The sequence below is a fragment of the Corvus moneduloides genome, chromosome 5 (genome assembly GCF_009650955.1).
Source record: "Corvus moneduloides isolate bCorMon1 chromosome 5, bCorMon1.pri, whole genome shotgun sequence".
Taxonomy (NCBI): Eukaryota; Metazoa; Chordata; class Aves; order Passeriformes; family Corvidae; genus Corvus; species Corvus moneduloides.
Window position 1 is genome coordinate 18179281 of NC_045480.1, and position 24356 is coordinate 18203636.

General features: G+C 39.6%; 1 protein-coding gene across 1 annotated transcript in view; it reads right to left on the bottom strand.

Moving 5' to 3' along the window:
- PPARGC1A (PPARG coactivator 1 alpha) overlaps window positions 1-24356 on the bottom strand; it is a 372179-nt gene that overhangs the window by 265666 nt on the left and 82157 nt on the right. The window lies entirely within an intron of this gene.

Here is a 24356-nt window from a genome sequence, read left to right on the forward strand (position 1 = left end):
GCAGTGGGGGCCTGGAGTTGCTTTTCTTTATCTACATGACATGATTGCATAGACAGAAATTACTGGATTAGGAAACATTTCATTCCTGAAATGAAGTTAGAGGGTCAGTGTCTAAAATGAGTCATTACAGAACTCTACTAGGAGATTAAATATTATCAACCAACTGAAAACCAGTGATATAAAATATGTAATTATTCTGCAGTATGTGATTACAGTATATCCTTCACATCACTTATTTCTGCTCTGTAAGTGCTATCAACCTTTTTACAAACCAAAAACTATCAGAAGAGGTACCTAAACTAGAAAACATGCTACAAGAAGCAAACTCACAACGGGATTACACTGGGGATTTTCCATCTAGTGGTTTCTGGTGTCGAAAAGGGGGAGTATGCAAGGATCTTATTTAAAACTCTATGATTAAAATAAACAGAAAAAAAAAAGAAGTAATCAAGATCTCAGTTGTCCTTCAAAGCAAAGCAGAAAAGCAGTTTCTCTATATAAAAAATCAAAATTAATATGCATTACCAGGAATAGGAAAAAATACTAAATGACATGTGACAAGCCTTGTTATAACCCTGTTTTGACATCATCATTTCAATTAAATAGTCCCAATAACTCTAAAAAGCATCTTAAAATGTAATAAGGGGCATTATTTAATGTCAAGGAGATGAGAATCCTAACGGGAATGACATGGAGCCTGACTACCGCTTAAAGTACACTCACTGTGGACAGGCACTACTGATACCATTTCAGTGTTCAAAGTTGGAATGGCTTGTACTTTGTTATGTAATTACTAACATATGACAGACATGCAAAGAAAGATGTAAGATCAGCTGGTTTTATCTCATGTCTCAGGCACTTCACTCATATCTCTGAACAGATTTATTATTTACTTGCCTGTTAATAAAACTAGCAGCTCTACCAGTCAGTACTTTTTTTCCTTAAGCTTTTGAACTCCACTGAGATTTGGAGGCAATTAACATTCACCAGTAACAGAGCAATCAACACAGGGATATCTAATGGGACTGGACAGAATCCAAAAACCGGTATTAGGATAATAGTGAGCCACTGACATAAGGTTATGATGTTAATTTTGGAGGGGAAGAGCAACAGTGAGTTTTCAATAGCAGTGTCTGTGATTGCTGTCACATTAACATAACATTCTTTTCTATATGGCTGTCTTCTGAATCTGAAACGTGTTTAAAACTGAAAGCAGCTGACAACACCGAGAATTAACCCTCTATTGCCTATTGCTAAAAAGCTTGCTCAACTAAATTACTTACACAATGGTTTCAGATGCTTTTCTCCGATGAACAAATAAAAACAATAATTTTAAAAACACCAAGAACTATGAGGGGCTGTGCATGGTTCATTTATGACTGGTATAGTCAGAGAGAGATCTAGTTAATCCAAGCATCTTTAGTTTAAAAAGCCAGGGATATTCCTGGAAGGAGCATTCATTCGAGTTATGGCTGCTACCTAATCAGCTCTCTAACTAAGCAGGTTTAAGATGCGGGTTGGATCCCACAAAAGGCTTGGGTACCTACAACTAGGCTTTGCAAGGCATACATTTTTAGAAAGTTGGTCCCAAAAGGGAACCTTAAACACAGGTGTGGATACATTGACCCCAAGAGCACATAGGAGCCAACCTCAAGAGAGAACCAAAGTGTGAGAAACCTCAGAAGACTCATATCAAGTGCATAACCAAAGAGGAAAGCTTACTGCTGAGTATACTCAAAGCCTTATCCCCTTCCAAAACTCCCTGAAAAGAGGCACCAGGTTACCTCCATCCACAGCCCAGAACCTTCTCCTGAGCATATGCACTTACTCCTGTCCTCTGAACACAACAGCAGCAGCAGCTCCACACAGGACCATCTAGCAGAGGAGATGTTGTCAGTAGCTGTGTTATGCCATACACTGATGGTAATGGCAACAGAAAGGTGGGACACCTGGATCCAAATCTTTTCCCAGACTGAGAGCCCAGTTCAACCATATGTCTGCTGTGACAGCATCACTGCCAGCAGGCCACAGGTGACACTGGTGATGGATGAGTACTTTCCTTTGGCAGCTGTGTCATCAGGGAGCTGGGCCACCCAGGATTTGGAGTATCAGGAACCACAATATAAAGGATAGTCTAATTTTGTAGCACCACGATTAGAGTAAGGGGCATTTCAGATGGGTACTGTTAGGATTAAGTGGCCTTGAAGAGGTGTGAGCGCAGACCTACATGTCCAGATTCATTCTGACTGCATATATTTCACAGAAATTAAAGGATAAAACCAAGAGGCCAAAACCAGGAGTATTAAACAGAATTGTTATTTTTCACAGATTAGCAGGTCTGAGAAAAAGGCACTGTGCAAATGTAGCCTCTTCTACAAACATATGGCATTTGCTATCAGCACCATATGTAGCCTCTGTACTTAGCGAAAGAGCATCCATTCTCATAACATCTATGCTGTATTTATTAAGATATGCTTTGCCTTCCATAAACATCCACTGTTTTTGCAATGTTATGTTCTCTATACAAAAGCCACTAGAATTTGCCAAGTAAAAGCTAATAAAAGAACAGAAAGGAACTCAGTGTTTGGCTTATAGGGTTCATTTCACTTCATCCTGCATCCAAATGCAGACATTGGGGTGGGACACATCAGACATTTCACTCAGCCAGCAAACCAACAGCAGCATATATAAACTAACTAAAATGACAAAAATACTTAGCTTCTCACCACAAAAGGCTGGCACAATAGCATATAAAACATATGGATTACACAGCTTTACTCTCCTAGTCTGAAGAATCATTTAAAAATTAAAGACACCTACATGGCATTAGACACACTTCCAATTGAAGTTGTCCATACTTTTTCAAAGGCTGAATGTGCAGTCAGTTCACTGAAGGACCAGACTGCTAATGCTAAATGATAATGGGAACTAAGACAACTTCTGGTTTTGGGAGTTGTGCTTTTATGGTGGCCTAAGCTCCACCGAAGACAACAGCCACACAACTTTCCTTCCTGTTTGAACCTTGTAAAGATTTCATTCCCATTCCCAAAACAGGTGAATGCCACTGCTTCTTCTCCAGCCCTGCCACGCCAGCTCAAGCTGGTCAGGAGGTAAGGCTTTTGCTCTTGATGAAGCCCAAGAAACTGCCAGCCAGAAGGGTTCTTTATGCGGAACTATTTTCTATTAACAAATGCCCAACCTTACAGGCAGATTTTAGAGACTTCCTCAGTCTCACAGCAACCCCCAGCTTCTTCACTGGGAAACTGGGGGTGTCTGATGTAAAAACACCAGAATAATTTAGGTACATAAAGCTGAAATTGTGTGAGGGACCCTTACATACTAGAGAAGGACACCCTTCAGGTCCCACAGCATCCTGTATCCCACTGGTCACAACTCTTACACCAGTTTTCACCACCTCACCCATATCTTATGTCCTTTACTAAATGTATCCCTTCTTGATTGAGACTTGAGCAAGAGAAATTGCTCAGATTCCCATTTATTATTAGCTGTTATTCCTATCTCTTTACTGACCTCTATATAATCCAAAACTGGGGGTTAGTATTTCATGCTTCTATGTTCCTCCTTCCTCTAAAAGGGCATATCTATACTTGGAATTGTTTTTGAATAGCTCTGTTTGCAGCCTTTCTTATGTACAAAACAGAGCATTTAAACATAAATTATTCAAGAAGTGTCCAGAAAATACTGACTATTGTCAGCCTTAGGGGAAAAAAAGTCACTTTAAATATACTCTGTCTTAATACCCTTCCACTGGCATCTGCTGCTGGTCTGAGACATGGTACTAGGTTTCAGAGACCTTTGATTTGCAGTGTTGGCTATTATGTGCTTACATTAATCTCAACCACCAGCTTACCCAACACTGTGTTTTGAGCAGGGGCCCAGGCTGCTCCGAGTCAGGCAATTGCACACAGGCTGCTTCCACAACTCTAGAGGGGAGAAGGTGCAATTTTTATTTTCTTCACATAGTAAAAGGTAAAATAACTACTCACTACCTATTTCTCTCTCTGCTGCAACAGTTAAATATTTTTCTACAACAGCCACAGGACTAGAAGATTAAAGAGCTAAGTGCAGTCATCCAATTCTTCAGCATGGTTCCGCCACATGTCTCAATCACTGGCTTCCCCCAAAGCCACAGTGGTAGAGATTAAAGTGCTTCTGGTCCATGGTAATCCAATCAGAGCTAGAAGGGCTTTAATCTCTGCCATTCTGCAGACAAACATTTTGGCAAAATGCCTTCCTTACAGTATTCTGAATTCCACCTGGGTTGTACTCTCGCTTTGACAGGGATTGGGCTCTGTAGGATTATCACCCCTACCCAGAAGGGTAACAATTCCTGCCTTTTCCCTTGGATTAAAAAAGAACACACCCAGCCAACACATCCTCCTACATGGACAATAAGTTTTGTACTAGGAAGCAATGAAAATTCTCTGGACAAAAGAAGATTGAGAGAATGCACTTTCTAATATAAACTGGGGACAAAGGGGGTTTTATTGTTCACAGTCCCAAAGGATTCAATGCTTAGGTCACTTGTCCCCTCCTGACATAAGGAAGGAAACCACTATAACCCAGCTGTGTGGAGGGAGCCCATTTTTTAAAAATGAGATGACAACCAATTGAAATTCTGGAGCAAAACCAAGTCTCTCCAGCCCAGGGAATTTGCATTATGCCCACAGGCTAGCACAAGACTGTTCAAATTCTGCCCTGTCATATAGATAGGATATGGCATGATCTTCCTTGAAATGTTAAGATTTATGTACATCTGTTTGTGTCAACCACATTACCTATAAGCAGCAAAGGAAATTTCAGCCAGAAAGGCTGACACAGTCATCCTAAAAAAAACCTGTTTTAAAAAAAAAATTATTTTTTCACTGGGATAGCGTTCTGCAGTATTGACTGTTTCACACTTCTGGGGTTTTTTGGGATGGAAATCACTGATGAGATAAAGGATTTTCACTACAACCTTAATACTCACATATTATCACTACCTTCACATATCACTCCCTTGGACTTATGCCTGTTCAGTGAGTAGGAAGGGATCAACATGCCTGCTTCTCACTACAGAAAGAGAGGCACAGAACTAGTCTGTGGTTTTCATTAAAGAGCAATAGGGGAAATCTGGGGAGGGAATCGGTAGGGGGCAAGAAAAAAAGGAAAAAAAAAAAGAGAGAAAAGGAGAGATGAAGCAATATTATTCTAAAGTCAATGTATAAATCTTTAGCTGTACAACTCCCACTTGCATTAAAGGGATTTGCACAGCTAAAACCTCATGCATCAAGTTGACAATATAGCCATAAACATGTGAAATCTGAAAGGGGTGTTTGTTATGGTTTGGGATTTCTTACATTTATTTATTTGGAAAATAGGTTTTTAAATTTTTACAACAAAAAGTGAAAGCAGAAACAACAAGATGATTCCATTAAGTCCACACAGTTGGGACTTGGACACCTAAAAGGATTTTTTCCATCTGACAACTAAGTATGTGTCCCACCTGCTCTCTAACAGTGAGCTATTTGCAACATTTGGGCTAAATCTACAGGATTAACCAGAGGTTAAAATGCCCTCATCATCCCAAACCAAACCTCTGACAAGGAACCTTGATGGCAGGGAGCCTGAGAGAAATAATTTAAGATGCCTTTACCTTTTCCAGTGACACTTCCCAGTGAGGGTGCAACAGCTGGAAACTTTCCATTCAGTCAACAGTCTTTACACAAGCTGTGCATCCTCCTCACACCAACTGTCCAAATTTGAGAAGATAAATTTACATCCCCCAAGCCCAGCCTCAGTGGTAGGCAGGGCCTATAAAGACAGGAAGCCAATGCTGTTGTGCCTATGGGCAAGTGGAGCTATAGCTGGGCTATAGAAATCTCAACTGGGATGCTCAGTGTGGCTCCAGAAAAGTGTGACAGCTGGGATGCTTGTTCCCACTTTCCATCTGGCTGACAATTGGTTCCCTGAACGTTATGTCAAACTGCTGGCTACTGGCAGAGTGACACCATCACAGCAGTAATTATTGAGTAAGACTGGGGAGAACTGGGTGTCATGTTCAACTACAGCACTGCTGCTTCACAAGGTGCAGAGGAATGCTCTGTGCATAGGAATATGGGCATGGGGACCTTTTTTCTCTGCAGAAGCAGAAGAGGAGATCTAGCTCAACACATTTACTGGGAGCACTGCTACACCACAGGGTTAATACTAGCAACAGGCCACAAGAAAAGAACAAAACTGAGCTTTGTACTCTCTGAGAAAGTGGGGCCAAGCATAAGTTTCTAGAAAGATTTTAAAACTGTGGCAGGTTATAATCATTTTCTACTTTCAAGTCACTAAGTCAAGTTTTGTTAAGTACCAAAAAGGCAGAAATATTGGTCAGCATTATGCTGGTAAGATCATGTTAATGACCCACATACCATTTGCACTCTTCTCAACTGCTGTCTGCTTCTTGATTATCACTGCCATTAACCATCCCAAGAAGTGCATCAATGAACACATTCTCCCAATACGACTCAAGTGACAGGCAGTATTTTCCTCACATCTAAAATCAGCAGATTTAAAAGTGAACAGGCCATGTCTCAATCCCACTGAAGTTGATGGAGTTATGCAGTTTTAAACAACGAAGTGTCTTGCCTTAAGTACTTACACTACAGTGTAAGCCTATTCCCAAAGCATAAAAGTCCCCCTGTAACATTTTCCTGTTGTCATCCAAGGTCCTGATACAAGTCATTCACTATGGCATAAAAACCCACCAATCACTGAACCAATATTGCTTGCCAAACTTTCAGCAATAATTTGCTCTAATCAATAATTTCCATGTAACATTAATTGGTACTCTCTTTGCTACTTTTATCTCCACAACTTACATTATGCAATTTGGCCTATCAATTTACTTTAAAAAGAACTATAACATTTACTATTATGATGAAGAGCTTATTGACAATGAGGATTTTTCACCCAAGTCAATAAAATACAGATTACTGTTTAAAAATTAAAAGTTCAAAAGAATTGCTTAAGAAGCCAAAACTGTAATAGAAACTTATCAAAGCTAAATGAGCAATAAATAAGACAGTATGAAAACTGTCAGAGCAACTTAGCATCCCCATTCTATTTGTGCTTCATTTTATTAGCTAATCAAAGTGTCATATTATTTCTACTGGCATCTATTTACTGCCATGTAATTTTGATAAGGGCACCATCTGTATTTATAAAAGCATTATCTTAATAGCTGTCTAGCAATCTACAAACATAGGTGATATTTAACTTTTCTAAGGGGATCAATTTTAAACCAGGCAAAAGGACTGATAAAAGTCAATACGCTCTGCTAACACATCAAGGGTCCTATCTGGCTCTCCCGCTGCCACGTGCCCTTATAGCAGCCTCACGCTTACACCAAGGAGGTGAATTTGTTTGACACACTGTGCACTCTTCTTTGCTTTATTAAGATGTACAGCCATGAATTTTGTTTAGCAGGGCTTAGAGCTGCCCAGATTTTAAATCCCTGGCAAAAAAAGGAATTGTCACAGAGAACTATTTTGCCACAAAGAAAGTTTGTTTAAGTGATAGTGCTAATTTAGATTCTCTATGAATAAGGATTTTTCCCCCTCCTCAAGGATTCCCTGGATAATTTAGGGATACAATTTTTTATATGTTAATATGTTTATTTGTTCACACCTTTTGCATTGCAGTGGGCCTATCAGTGGAGTGGGGACCTCCCAAATGCACCCCAGGTCAAGTGTCTCCCATCCCAGAAGTGCCACAACCCCTCAGATGCCTACTTTCTCCTGGCTCCCAACTCTCACACTAGGCAGCAGGGCAGCCCAGCTTCACAAAGAAGAAGTTACGTAACTTGTAACTAGAACCTGCACTAGGGTTTATTCCCAGGGGACAGGAGATGCCACTCTGATTCCCTCCTTCCAGATGAGGACCCAAAACTTACCTTTGAGTTTTCACACAACAGTACCGATACAGTTTTAAAGATGCATGCATAGTACATCGTGCTTTGGGTGGTCTCGGAGGAATGTAAGAGTCATGTCATGGATCACTGTACACAGCTTTGGTACCCTGTTCACCCTGACTTTTCTGCCATCACACAGGGGCAACTCCCTGGCAGCTCAGCTCTGCACAGCAACAGGTGATGCCAGCTGCAGGCCCATGGCACCTTCGGCACCCTTCTGCTAAGGCACTTCCAGCCTTACAGCTCAAAATGCTCTCTGAACATCTCTTCTAAAAGAATTTGAGCTATGGTCAGCAGAAGAACTTAAACACCTCATCTTTAAGCAGTCACTGAGGTAGGGACTTTCTGAAATGTTTATGTAGAACAAGGCACCTAAACTCTGAAACCTCACACAAGATTTAGCTGCAGAAGACTCTGGATATTGCTCGTTAGTTCTAGCTCTAAACTACTGGTCAATGTGATGGTGAAATAGGAATTTCTACGGGATTAAATCCTGTGGGACGTCAAATAAACACATTGTCTAAAAGTGTGGTTAGGGAGAACAGAGGAAGAAAATGCAGTCCATGCACTACATGACAAGTACGTGTAATATATTCTTAGACTGATTTTAGTACATTCATTTCTAATATATTTCAGTGTTAATTGCCATCTCCTATTTGACATAATAATTATACATAACTGAATAACTATAAAATTGCTGCCTTATATTGCAAATTAGTAATTTTAGTAGTAAACATTAACAACATGCCATATGTAAAATAGTGATTTGTATATTGAAATGAATTAGAAATAATTGCAATATGTGATAATTAAAATTATGCAAACATTAGCTATCTATTAAGGTCGATTTTTTTTTTCATTTAGATTCTCTTTTTAGAGGTTGATATTATCCTAAAAAAATTTTAAATGTGTAACTCAAAGGCTTTTTTTTAAAATCCAAGGGGGAATGAAGAAATGAAACATGTCCTCTTTGAGCCCAAATGGGGATTTGAGGCAATGCTCATGCATACAGCTATCCATGCAGGGCTATGAAGAGAAAACCTTTAAGAAGATCTTCCCAAACAAAGAGAAACCCTTTTCTTGTCCAATCTATAGAATGCGTCAGAGTCCTTATAGCTCAGAAACTTGTAACCAGAATCAGTCATCACAATTAGTAGCAACAGCAACCTCAAAGACATCTTCTTGCCACTGTGACCTCTTACGACTTTTGTGGAGAAAACTACTGGAAAGCAGCTGTGTAATATCCACCTCAGGCTGCAGCTGGCTTCTTGTGGGCCTGTCTTGTCCTCTTCCTGTAGGAAGCACTTAGGTGAGCACTGATGTGTATCCACCTCAGACCCTCTCTTTACTCCAGAGGTTCTGTACCTCTCTTTCTCCTGTTCCATGGCGTATGTGTCCCTTGCTAAGGGAAAAACTGCCTTCTCTCTGTTGATCATCACATTTACAAATACAGGGTTAACTTCAGAGACAGGGCTTTGAAAACTCTCACCTTAGGGCTTTGAGAACTCTCACCGTATATTTCAGTTTAGGTACATGTTTAGTAAAATGGTAGCAACTGCAAACTGGAAAGGAACATACAGAAGTTGGGCCAAAGTGAAAAATAATACCTAGCACAACCTTCAAATGATAATGGTGATGTCCAGTACTGATAGGTACTGAACATCTGCAATACCTATCACCCGCACTGGGAGTTTTTAGTTTCGATTCAAGCTTTGTCAGAAGGAAACTAAGAGGAACTTCTGTCCTGGCAAAAATGTCTAGCTACTTTCAACTTCTTCCTTCATATTTTTGTATCCTGTATCTTTGTCCTCTTCTCCTCTAATGCTCATCTCCCTCCTAGCTTCCTATTTGCAGTGCTGTAGAAGCCCTAATGGAGAGGAGGGGTTTGAGACATGAAAGTTGCTGTAGTGTGCAAACAAGGAACAAATTAGGTTGCTAAAATTATGTGATAACCCTACATTTATCTGCTAAACAACATCTTTAATATTAGTGTAAGCCTGGAAAACTAATCAGAAAACAGTCCAGATGCATTATCAGCAACAGAGCAATGAGAGGAGACAGCCCCTTTATGAAATTGTTTTCTCTGATAAAGGGAGTTTCTTAGTGCTGTAAATCTAACTCACATGAGTGATCATATAGCCACAGGTACAATGCTCGTTATTAACTAAGTAAAGAGTATGCACCAAATCAATTAAAAACAATCTTTAAAAGAAGGTACATAATTTAATTGTACCCAGGTACAGCTCTGCTCTAATTTATCTTCTGGTCACTTGCAAGGGATTTTACTTAGATGTTTAATCTAACATTCATTGCAAAGGGTAATTCTCATGAAATTGCTATGGCATCTCCTGTATCACTTAATGCAAATGCTTCAGTGCCTCGGCAATGGAGAGGAGCTTTTTCAATAAAGACACACATCACAGTGCAGTATGAAGGGCTCTCTTTGTTCAAGTTGTTCTAAAAGCAGCAAAATGTTTCACAGTAACGAGACATTCAGACTCTAACACCAGCTACATTTAGATGACAAATCGCATTCCAAATAGTGGATGTACATCAGATGTCCATCATGCAGCAAGGAATATGGGCTCCAGACATGCTTTGCATATAAAAGCATGCCCAGACTCATGAACTTGCACAGAAACACTAGACACTATCAGCTGATGTGCAGCATTAAAATATGCTTGTGACATTAAAAAACCAACCAAACAGAAAAACCAGAACAATAACAACAACAACAAACCAAACCTAAAACACTTATTAGTGCCTCCTGAATCCAGATTTAAGACACTTAAATAAGCAGCGAGTCATTAAGGGTCATGTAGCTGTCATGACCCATTAACCACACTATTTGTTTATGTGTACAGAGTGAATTTCAGCAGGTACCAAAGCAAAGAAAGACCACATGTACCACGTGTGAGCAGGAGCTAAGCTTTTTCAACCATCTATAAAATTGTGGTGGTCAGCCAATGGGAGGGGAATTGCTTCCTGGGGAAGGAAGATTGACCCCAAAAGGCAAGATGACAGCTGCAGGAAAAGGCCTTCACAGACTGGGATACCTGTAGGAGCCAGCAAGACATCCACATTTCTGGACAGTGTGCAGATGAAATGTGAAGGACTTGTATAGTAAAATGGCAAGCCTGAGCATGCTTGCATTCCTTCTTCAAAAATCCTTAAGTTCTTTCACACCAGAATTACTTCCAATTTAGACTGGTTTTGGTGTTTGGGACCAGATGCCCAGTTTGGGAATGCAGTGACCTGGGGCTGATAGCTCCCAAGGCTATGGGAGGTACACACACAAGTACCGCTGGGGACAAAAGACATGCAGCTCCAATACCAACTCCTCTTCCTGGGGAAGACCACAGTATTTTGCAGGAAGCCAAGATCTGACTATCATAATCTGCTGTTCAAATATATGTAGGGAAGAGGTTTTCTGAATAACATCCCACTTGACATGCACTTTGTTTTGGGCTGTTTAGCAGAGGTTGGGAGGAGGCAAAAGAGAAAGAATGGACACAAACATAACCTTCAGCCCTGGGTACTGATTTGCCTCACCACAGCCCGGATGAAATAGCACCTCAGTGACAAGCAGCAGAGGGGGTTTCAGGGCAATCTTGCTGATACCTGCACATACATTTTCTCCATCTGCCAATTTTCTCTGGAGAAGGAGAGAATCCTCCCTTACTCCAGTATTCCTCATTATTAGAAGAAACCAGCTTGGGTTTTGTTTGGTTTGATTTTAATTAAGACCCCTACCAATAATGCTGTCCATCATCTCAGAAAATGGTTCAGGAGGACATCTACTTCCTTTCACAGTTATTTTTCACCTTTACTCTTTCGCTGAATGTGTAAAACATCACAGTGGGTACAGATTCCCATATTTAAAGAATACTGATGTAAGCAGCTGTAAATCTTTTTACTTAGAAGCTCTCTCTTCAGGTTACCATTACAATCCATCTGACTAATAAATGTATTTATAAATGTGCATGTTTTCACACCTCCCTCACCAATATGGTGTCACTGTGCTTGCTAATCATGACACAATTATTCAAGACCAGCAATGTAAGTCTGTGCTTTCTTCCTTGCTACAGAGAGTTCGGTATCTGTTAGCCAGCATGGGGCTTTTTATCTAAAAATGCTCTTAAATTTTTTCATTCTCCTGACGTGAAAATGTTATGTTACCTGAAAGACTAAAATACGTTACTCTGTTTAAAAATAAACCCCACACACAAACTCAAAATATAAATATTGCCCTACTAGGGAAAACACATTTATGGTCATGTTTGCATAGTCCAAACACCAACCTTTAGTTTGTACAATGGAGTAAGTAAAAATGTTAATTTAAATATCTTTCCACACAGAAAAACTCTACTGACATCAGCATATTACCAAAACCAATTTTCTTACATCAACTCATATCTTCCCCTAATTCTGTAGCATAGCTCTTGGGAGTTGCTACAAGGTCTGTGTAAACTGAAAATCTAAATAACATTATGACGGCTGTTACAGAACTAATTTATAATCTAATACCCTAGTTGAATTTAATATCCTACTTATTTATTCAAGCAAAATATCTGGAAAAGATATGTCACATCATAATGCAGTTTTTATGAAAATGGAAAAAATAAAGAGGAACTTTAAGTACACATAATAATAATCAGTAGGGACAGGTACAAGCAAGAACTGTTGTCTGCCCATCACATGAACAAAAGCTACAGTGCCTTAGTAATTGGACTGTTTGTTTCAGAATTCAATTATTACCAAATCTAGTATTTTACATTAGATGTGCAAGCTGAAAATGCTTCTTGTATTAATGCTATTAGTTCCACAGTACAGCAGCATGTAACTGGTGGACAAACTGCTGCCTCCTCATCAGCCACCTTTAACAGCTCCTTTTTTTAACTGAATTGAAGAATTGAGCTCTGTAGCAGTATTTCTAAACATGCCATTTTAATATAAACACAGTCATACGTGCATTTTAACTTTCAACTTAATGAAAACAGACTACATCAATGAATATAAAATTTACCTCTTAATTTGCCTTTTCTAAGACCTTCCAAGTGAATATCTCTCTCAAATATAGTTTTGTAAAAATATTTAGGATCACAGCAGGAGAGAAAACAAATAGGCTAAAATCATTCACAAAACATTTTGCTATTGAAATGTCATTGCTGGATAAGCCCTGTTAGCTATTCTGGCAGAAACAGCAGTTTATAAAAACTTAGTAGACCTGAATAGCATATTTATATGGCAGACCTGAATGCCCAGGAAAAGGACAGCATCCATTCTTAGTCAACTTAATACCCACTGTGGAGGCCTGCATAAATCATATTATGGCAAATGCATAACCTTGTTGCTTAACTTGAGCTGTGCTGCAAGTCCAGGCTTTCAGTCTCCACCTGGCATTTAGCAGACCAGAGAAAGTCACTGACCATCATGCTCAGGTAATTGCCAGGGGGCATCAGTAGCACACACCACAAGAACAAATAAATATACAGATATATATATATACATATATGTAGAAGAAACTAAATATACGTTGATTTAACCCTCTTGAGTAGTTTAATTCCTTCATTTAGATAGACAGTTCATTCTAGGTGGAAAGTTGCACTGAGGCTGCTATGAAAATGTCATTACCTCATTCACACCATTTGGTTCTGTATGCTTAGGTGCACACAGCCACAGAGTAGGTGAAATTCACCTATTTGGAAATCCAGAACACAAAGACAGCAACTAGTCAACTCTGCTGCCTTCGATGGTGTCACTGTGTTGGAGGACACAGGATACGCCTGGCTAAGTTTAACAATCACACCTCTCTTGCAATAGTATTTACTCTTGAGTAAAAATTCTCAGAAGAAGATGAAAGGCTGCTGTCCAAGAAAAGTCACAGAGAGACAATTAGGTAATTCCTCTTCACTGTTCTCCAAAAACCTGCAGTTCCTTATCAGAAACATACTCCACAGAATCACTGATTAGAGAGACCTACATCCTGCCCCCTAAGAATATGTTCCTAAGGTTTCTCTTAAAAACTAGCTTATTGTTATCTTCCTTCAGGACATCAAAGGCTTGTCAAGCACTTGCCCTCCTATGATGTTCCCTCACATCCTCCACCAGCCCCTAAAGGCCACAGGATTGGCAAGCCCATGTTGTTGCCTCCCTGAAGCCACACAGCAGCCAGCCCCAATGGCAGTAGGAGCTCCCCTCTGCTGCTCCTGTGCTCACATACCCTGCAGCAGGTTTTGTTTTAGCTAAGAAAAGAAACAGGAGGCCAAAGAGCCTGGTCTCCAGGACCACAGCAATCACGCAATGGAGGCATGGGCAAGGGTGCAAATAAATGCAACAGCCACCAGGACTGCTCTTCTCTAATTCAGTTTCCCAAAGGATTCTTCTCGGAGAAGAGTTGGACTCTGACAGCCCCATCCTCTTCCCACATCTTTTGTACTGCTTCACAGACGGCAAAGCACGAAAGAAAAGTTTGTCTACATACAGCCAGGAAAGTGGCAGAGCACTGACAAGGAGAGGCTTTGCACTCCCATCTCAGCGAGGTAAGGTTGCAGCAGGAGCCATTACAAGTGGACTACCCAAAAATGTTTCTAGACATCTTGATTATTTTATTTGCTTAACTTAGTTTAAAAATACATATTGGGGGGGGGGGGGGGGGGGGAGAGAACCTGTAATATGAGATTAACTTTCCTTATATTTATTAAAAATAAACATTATGCATAGACTCCATTTGAGTACAGTTAGCCATAACAGACTTATAATCTAATACCCTAGTTGAATTTATGTAAAATCTTTTTCCATCAGCTTTATAAAAATAATGCTCCGGTTATTAAGTTACTTGACATCCTAGAGAAGTGCCAAACACATTTGGGGAAATGGGGGTAAAAGTGGAAGGTGGGGGGAGCCTGGTTTTATTTTTATTGTGTTTCTTTACCATCTTTTTGCTGTTTGCATTTCTGAAGTCTACCAGGGCAGAAGCAGTCCCCAGAACACATTAAATAATTATATGGGGCATCCCCATAAGCTGTTTTTCGGCAACTTTAACTTCTTTTCTTCACCAAGGGTACAGCATAGGAGGGACTCATAAAATGGAAGATCCTCAGCTCTTGGTCCTTCAGGCAAGCAATAAACTTCCCCCAGCCATGCACAGCATGAAGGCTCCTTTCTTTCAACAAAAGGCTAAAACCTGTCTGCATTTTTCTTCACCGATCCTTCACTAGGGGAAATTATTTTGGACAGCAGCATGGCCAGCTGCTCTTAATTATAAATCAGGTCTCCAGCATATGTGCACAGTACATGGGGCCACTCTAACAGTTGGGGAGATAAAGGCGTACAGGCGAGCCAGCCCTCCCAGGAGCAAACACTGGCGTATGAGTTGAAGGGGCGCAGCTCTGAACCCACAAAGCCAGTCCTCAATCAGTTCAGCTCCTGCACCTTCATCAGCCCTTCCCACAGGAAATGCTCCCATATTTATTGCTGCTGGAGGAGAGTAGGGCTCAGAACTTTCACTGCCTTACCATTTCCTTGCCAGCTTTTTCTCATTTGATTTTAAGACATTCATTAATAGCCAGGTTTACTGGGGATTTTCTTTTAAGTAAAAAAACCAGGCAAATATGGCTCAAGGACCTAATGCATCCCATGAAGTTCTACACCATGGCCTGAGGCCACTCTCTCTATTCTCTCTCAATTCCTTCAAATATTTAAGGATTGCAGAAAGGCAGGAACCTCAGGAGAACATCTTGCCCAACATACCAATCACAGCATTATTTCAGCAGAGAAATATCTGGTAATAACAGAGTCCAGGTTTTTCATCAATGGGTGCCTCAAGCACTAATACTCATGGTTCAGACTCCAATCAATCAGACTGATTTACAGTAAGTGGCGCTGAGGGCCAAGGAACTCCCACGAAAGCGAATGGATTGCCTCAAAATCCTACCACACCTTTAGAATTTCAGATGTGGACTTACAAAAGAATTTAGTCAATGAGTTTGAGTTCACTGCTTAAATCACATACCTCTGTTTTACTGGCTGTATGAATGTTTCCACTCCTTTTACTTTTCCCCCAAAGGCTGGTAAGTTTAAAAGAGGAAGATTTTGATGCTGTCTACTATACTCTGGTACACCTGCATCCAACTTCCAAATATTAGCAGGTATGCTTGTTATCCTTTTTATTTCATGGGGGTTTTTTTCATTTTTTTTCATTTCTTTACCCTTAGAAGCAGACATGAATGAAAACTTGAGTCATGCTCCTTTTTGTTAGCAACATGGCACCACACAATCCCTACAGTCAAAAAATAAGCATCCATTTAGTTGAGGAACAAAATAAAGGAGACTGCAGCGAAGAAAAGAGTGTAAGACAGAGAAGGAAAGAGCCAAAGTGAAAAGGGCATTGAACAACACAGCATGGAGAAAGGATGCAATATTCTTAGTACGTAATAAGCATTCACAGCTAAATGGCAAGCAGAAAGCACTGGCTACTGCAGCTGAGGTTCTAGCTTGGTAAGCAGTGTGTTCGCTCCGTCTGTTCAGCAAGCACCAACCTAAGCCATCTGCTTCTTGTGTCTGTGGTAAAGGGAGCCAAAACATACCTGATTTCTGCACCTGCTCCAAATGAAAAACACCTACAAAGAAAATAAAGCACTCTTCCTCGGCGGACACAAACCCCTGGAGAGCATGTGTCTGTGCTTGTGTCTTGGGTGGGGGACAAGAGTTTATCCCCCTGCATTACATAACGTGCCAGAAAAATGTATGACATCTTCTAGTAACTACAGGGCAGATTTTTCAAGTCAGGCATGTGCAATTGGGCTAGCCTAACTTAGGCATGCAAATAGCAAATGTGCATGCACGGATATCTGACCTGTACATGCACACACAGATAATTAGTGTTTCACAGCTCTGATGGTACTGGGGCATGGGTTTATCTTCAAAAGTTGACCCTTACTTGTGGAATTTTGTATCCTGATAGCAAGAAAAACATGTTCATTTATGTTATTCAGCTATTATTCTGGTATTCAGATGGAATTCAAAGCAGTTACCTGGAGCAAAAATGACCCAATGTTTCAGAAGTACGAGCAATGTAAGGTAAGGAAAAGATTTAAATCAATCTCTAGCCACTGTATTAGCAGCACTGCTGTTTATATAACATCCTACCTAAAAACAGGCTCAAGAATTATTATTTTTAGTATTTGAGAATTAGATCACGATAGAGGGGAATTTAAGTGGCACATTGAGTGTTTTATGAACATGCAGTGACAAGTAAAATTGCTGTACATGGGCAAATATGAAAAGTGAAATGAAAGAGCCAGGAAATAACAGAACTGAGAGGCACAGTTGTGCAATGGGTAGATGGATCCTTACATCTTTTGTCCTGTGATGGTTGGCTGCCATTGGCTGATCTCACCAGAAACTGAGGAAAGCAAATGATGAAAAAAAAAAATGAAAGGATCCTCAAAAGCTGCTGAGAAAGGAATAACAGATTTGGGCTCTGACCTGACAAAGTCATGGAGCCAAGGTCCTTTTGAAAATCCTTATATAGAAATCTAAAGATGTGACCTGATTTCAAAAAGTTCTGAGCACTCAGAAGATCCCATTGACTTCATTATAACTGCAAGAGCACAGAATATCCTTTCAATTGCTAGTAATTCCATGAAGCATGTTTGTCACCTACAAGAACAATGGGATGAGTAGGTGCTAAGTATCTCACAAGATCAATCTTATCTGGCTAGGAAATAAACCGATTGATACATGCTATACCCTTTGTTTCTCAAATGTAGGTTCAAAACAAAACCAAAATTACAAGTTCTGCTCAAGGAATGATACTGACTTGTGAAGCTTTAACGACACTTACTGAGTAATTGATGAGTAATCAATACATTTACACACATAAAATGCATCCCTTAAACTCTTCACAGTAAGTTAATTCATGAACTTTCATTGTTTGACATTTTCCAAGATTTTCCTTCATTAATATTGTAGGCTGTTCTGAATCTGAAGACTGCACAGCTCAGGTCAAGAGTTTTGGAACAGATATATGAATGAGCAAATCCAATTTGATTTTAAAAAAGCAAGTTATTTTTTCCCTAAAGAAGAACAAATCTGGGCTCTTCTCAGAATGACAAATACTTTCTATAAGGATCCAAGTCCACTTTTACTCTTTTTTTGAATTTGCATATTTATACCATTTAAAACAAACATGCTGGTATATTCATATTCACCAGTGGTTGTTGTTCTCAAGGAGAAGAAATCCATTGTCAAAGCACTAACAATATATTGTTATACCAAAATGCACATCAGCTTTGAATGCTTCAGCGGCCTGATAGCACCTGACCACTATGGAATCAGCCTTTTGTATGAAGCTGACACCAGAGCGTTATGGAACTGCCCTGTTCTAGAAAACTTTTTTCATTTCACACCACAGATTTGCTACAGAAAAGACTCCTGCTTCTGTCTTAACAAAGCCTTCTGCTGTTGGGCTTCAATTAAAATTTCATAGTAAACACACCACTTATTTTAAATGCCACAAATACGTCATTAAAAAAAAAAATTAACAGCATTATACTATAATCTGGAATACTGTTCTTCATAGTTATGCATTTAACAGTGTAATACTGTACATTGCTACATGTACAGAAACACGTACTCATACACAGTACAATAAGTCAAAATTGAAAGGTAATCCCAAAAGTTGTTCTGTGCAATCAAACCTCAATATATCTCAGCTTATTTTTTTTCCTAATATAGGTTCTGAAAGCTGAATATGTTTCTGGGTTTGACTTTATTTTTTCACATGGGGGAAAAAAGGGCAAACGGTAACTTCTGATTTAAAAACACCACTCTTTATCTATACCTTAACAAACTGTACAATTATGAGGATCAGAAGAGATAGGTTTATAACAGAAGCTGCTGAAAATTAGAGATGTTACATCAGCCATTGATCCTTCTCTCACCACCAGACCAGTTACATCAGTTTCCTATAAGCTGGCTTATAGGAAACTTATATATAGCTATTCTTACTGGCTATATACCTGTGGAACTACCTGAAGAGTGCGTAAGTAACCAAGGATAGGACCAAAGAGCATAGGCAGCATCTGACCACCCCACTGGTGCCTGACCTCCACTGCAGTTGTGGCTTTCAGATCCCTACACTTTGGAGAAAGACAAGGGATGCAGCAAGGAATGAAAAGAGTGAGTCAGAGGAAACTGATGGTCAGGTGCTACCTATAGAGGACCAAGGCAGACTGGGAGCAGAGACATTACACTGCTGATAGAATCGTAGTCAACAGGCTTTTTTTCCCCTCTGCCTGTCTCCCTAGATAAAAGAGCAGTTATCATATCACAAATAACACACTGGTACCACAGTTAATCTGAAGCTGAAGGGCCACATCCCATTCATCAGCACACAGAAGCCAGAGAAAACAAACGAGCAAATCTGAAGCTCCTAGATATTGACCCTTACACCAGACTAATTTCTAATAGTCATACAAATTCAATTTTACTCACTGAGAAAATACTACAGGGCTGCTACAGATTATTTTACAACCACCTGGGAGCAACATGACTGAGTGTCCATTTTGCATTGATCTCAAACAACCACAGCTAGAATTGTTGTTTCAGCCAGGAATATTGGATAGGCAACATTTGCACCTGTGACATGTGGATGTAAAGGCAGATGCTGAGCTTCCTGGCGGCCATCACCACCCATCCTGCATTACCAGGCTTCACTCCAGCCACAATGACCAACATGGTCACTTTAAGATTACTGACCATTCCACTACTTTCAAAAGAACAATTCAGTTCTAATAACCTCTTATTTATTCTTTCAAATGGCAACTTTTATAAATTTTAATGCCTCTCCCTTATTTTTGGTCAATTCCTACATCCGTTTATAGACAAACATTTTAACCTTAAGATAATTCTTACTGGAAAGAGTATTTACCATTCTTTCACCACCTATTCTAATCTCCCGACAAATAGGATATATATTATTCAATGCTGTATTTGCTGGCACAATAATCTCCATAATTTGAAAGAATTTGAGAGACATGAGATCTGGAGACTGAATATTTAACCATTTCCTAATACCAAGTCTTGAAGTACAGACACAACTTCTGAATTTGTCAGTACAAAGCTTTTTTTCATTCAAACAAATGCAAATTTCTGTCAAATTTCACTGTTACTAATGTTAAGGAATAATTCCCGTATTTTCAGAGAAACTTAATTAAGTTAAGGTAGTTCTGTTTGCCAGCATCAAACTGTGACACAGGTATTTATTTGAGAGCTGCCTCATATACGCTAAGAAATGAAATCCCTTTCACCATTTTGTTTTGCCGTTATGTGTTTTCAAACAACAGATGCATTTGTAGCCAAATACTTGTCCTCAGCTCTTTGATAGAAGCTACCACTCACATAAAGGTTGGCAAACTGATGTATCTCCCGCAATTTTAAAACTCTGCTGTCACTTGCAGAAAACCGATTGAAAATTGTTCCTTTTACACACTTTTAAAAGCAGCTGGTGAATGACACGCAGTGTACTCTCTCCTGCTATACGGAACCACAGAATTACAAGCATCGCAATTAGCCAGAAGCATATATTCATTCTCATCTTCCATTATTCTGTAAGCAGAATAGTGTCTCCAAAATTTTCATTATCATTATCAGCTGCAAATGATGGTACACTGTCAAAGTTTAAATCACATTATTCTAGTATGCTTTTTTCTTTTTCCCAGTATTCTTTTCTTGCTTGTATTCCTGTACTGAAAAATAACTATATTAAATTTTATAGTAAAAAAAGCTATTTCCACGGTTCCAGGCACCAGTGGTCCCAAACAAAAATACATGCCTTCAACCAAATCTTTGCTTTCTCAACTGAAAGCAAAGTGATTGCTGGCAATACTTACAGCTTTTGTCCTACCAAGACACGTCACTGTAACTATAGGTGAGGTTTGGCAAACAGTATCATATGCTGTTACAATGAGAAGTTTTACATACCTAAACTAACTTCCCTTTAATTATCAGAGTCCCTCCTGGGACCACAACACATGCAGGCATGTAACTTAAAAATAAAAGTATCATTTTTTAAACATAAAATTTATTCGACTCGGACACTGCCCCTGCTCTATCAAAGTCTGTGCTGGGTCAATAAACTCCATATTGTGCCTTGTAGAGTGTTAAGCTTACAGAAAGTAAACTCTTATACAAAGAATCTGAAATACGTATCAATTCTAGATGCAGTTTTCAGCAGTTTAAAGCTGTCACAGAAACACCCTCCAAATACATGATTTGGGATTTCAGTAGAAAATTTTAGACATTAGTAGACATTTTAGTATATATACTTGATAGGGGAATTGGTAAATAAAGTATTTCAAAAGCTCTGCAGGCATGTAAAATAGGGCAGTTGGGATTGAATACATATGATTTGGTTTTTAAACCATGAGAAAGTTCACTGAAAGAAAAGGCACTAAAAAAAATAGTTTGAAAGCAGCAACTTAGAATCCCCCGCAATTACATTATTACCCCTAACGTTTCCCCACATTTATTTCCATTCCTCCAAACAGATTTTCCAGTCTTCAAAACTGTCTAGCTGGAGTATGCACAGTGATGTACTCAACAGGCTTTTTTCTTTGTTTGTGGTTTGTGTTGTGGGTTTTTTTTAAAGGAATCTTCCACTCCCTAGTTGCTCATTTCTGCTCTGAAACTCTTGCCGATCTGGATCCAACACTTGGAGAGCACCAGTTTTGCTTACCAGTCTGAGTACAGTTAAGTGAAGTCTCCCTCTAGAAACCTCTTTGTAGCTCAGCACAGCACATCAAAACTGGAGCTGGAATCTGCCACTACTTTTATGCTGCTAAGCTTATAATAAAAATTTCAGAGAACAAAAGTAAGGCATGTAGGAACTTCAGGCCCTGTCAGAAGATGGCTTACTACTGTGTCTCAAAGCATACCTGCTCACAGTATTCACTGAAACCTCTGCAATAAAATGCATTTATATGTACAAGCACTTAATACTAACAGTGTGTGTAGTAAACCTTTCCATAAATTTTCTTTCATTTTGCGCACATCCCTATGTACCTTACAAATGGAAGGGCAGGGGTTTTTAATAGGCAAGATCTCAGATAGAGATCCCTATCACCCATTTTTTCCAGCGTGTAAGATGAGGCACTTTTAGGGCAACATAAAAGCACAACTTTTGGATGACTGCATGTTTATACAGAAACTGTGACTCAACTCCCCTGCAATGAGCAGAGACATCTTCAACTAGACCAGGCTGCTCAGAGCCCCTGACCTGGAGTATTTCCACAGTTGGGACCATCCATCTCACCAAACTGTTCCAGTGTTTCACCACCCTCATTGTGAAAAATGTCTTCCTTACATTTAATCTACTCTCTTTTAATTTAAAATCATTACCCCCTGCCCTTTTGCAAAGATGAGGGAAGCTGGGAGGACAGCAGCCCCCTCTGTGGTAGACAGGAACAGAATGGGAAGGAGAGAGCAAATCCATTCCAGCCTCTGAGTTTTTCCCCTCTGCTTCAGCTTCAGTTTACCCCTACATGATGCGTGAGATGGGTCAGGAGGGAGAAATAACATAGGAGACAGAGAAACAAGAGGACGAAAAGAGCTGAACCCTGCCCCAGCCAAACTGGGATTTATCCCTGGACTGGGGGTTTGGCATCATCTCACATGAGCTCATCTGCAGCCCAGTTCATCTGACTCCTAACAACACTATCACTGACAAAGCTGTTTATGGTAAAGAGGACAAAAGTGAAAGGAATGGGCATTTTAACTGGTGGGCCACATTTGCCTCTGCATCAGGAGTACATGTCTAAAATGCAGCAGATTCCACGTATCTGCTAGAAGGAATAATACACACAAGCCACACCAATTGCTTTGTCAAAAGGAGTCCTTCCACCTCTGATTTTACAGCCTACTCACAAGACTAAGCACAAAAATCCTGCTAATGGACATCCTGTGGATCTGCACCATCTCTGAGGATGGTCCACAGACCAATGAACAGATTACATTCATCCATATATAGGTTTTTTCCCACTATGGTAGATACACTATAGATAACAGTCTCAATTTAATATGTAAACGAGATATAATTTGAAACTTTATTAATGTCATTCAACCCATGTCACTGATTGAGCCACTTTCACCATTATTACTTCCCTGAAAACCCAGCACACAAGAGAACACCCAGCAGAGAGCCATGAACATGTGCAACAAAAGGAGCTCAGTACTCTCCAGGAAGATCTTGAGCCACAAGAAGTTTCCAGTGCTATCCATCCTACTGCAAGAACTCCTCAAAGATGTCTGTGTACACCACGTACCCTTCTCTCCAGCTAAGCAGCAATTATCATAGTCAGGGAAACGAAGGCTATACCTTCATTGCTTGAGGTGCAAAATACACAAGTGTATGTGCTAACTTTAGCTATTTTATATTGATTCAATTTTACTTGAAATGGATACGTCTCAGAATAAAACCATACCAGCAGTGAGCACGTGGATTCAGGAACAGGCTTCTGATGTTCTGCACAAGACATTGCCCTTTAAAACGGCAATAATTACACTTCCCTCCTTGATAACTGCAATATAAAAATAAAACTATTAACACACTGACAAGTCAAATTGTACAGTGATGAATAAATACCTAGATAAATATGTTAATTCCAGTAGGATGCTTCCCTCCTCTCACCATTCTGAGATGATGAAGAAAGAGGTAAGTAAGGAATCTCCCCAGGCTTTTCTTGTACCATTATTTCCTACGGCTTCTACCATTAATCTCTGCTCAAAGCTAAGTGATTCCAGCTTTTTATTTCTCTCTATTGGAAGTTTTTCCATAGATCTAGTTACTTCTAAGACATATTTTCATTTCTGCTACACAGCTATTTTGAAGCACACATTTATGCCTAAAACTTCTGTTTTACACAATTATCAAGAGAGATCAGCGCAGTTCCTGCAGGAATGTACCAATTAAATATAAACAACTGATGAAACAGCATTTATACACCCTCTATTTCCTTCTCACATACATTTGTGTGTGTATTTCACACACAAAATTTTCCACATAAAGCCTACTCAAATGCCACCCTTCCAGGAAAAGATCGCTTATTTCACAAAATGCTCTGTAAATTACTTTGATTTATGTTTCAGCTATTAACAAAATCAGTAGAAATTCTCTTCCAGACTGGATAATTAGAATATGGCATGTAGGAGAGGTCAATAAAGATCAGCATACAGTTGTAACTTTGGGTTAAAAAAAGAACAAATATGGAAAAACCTTGCTGCCATGGACTGCTGAGTATCTGCGGATCTGGAGAGGAAAGAAGTGACAGCCCTCTAAACTTCCAGGGTTTACAAACTCCATCTTGCATTAACTTTAATGTTTTCAGTACAA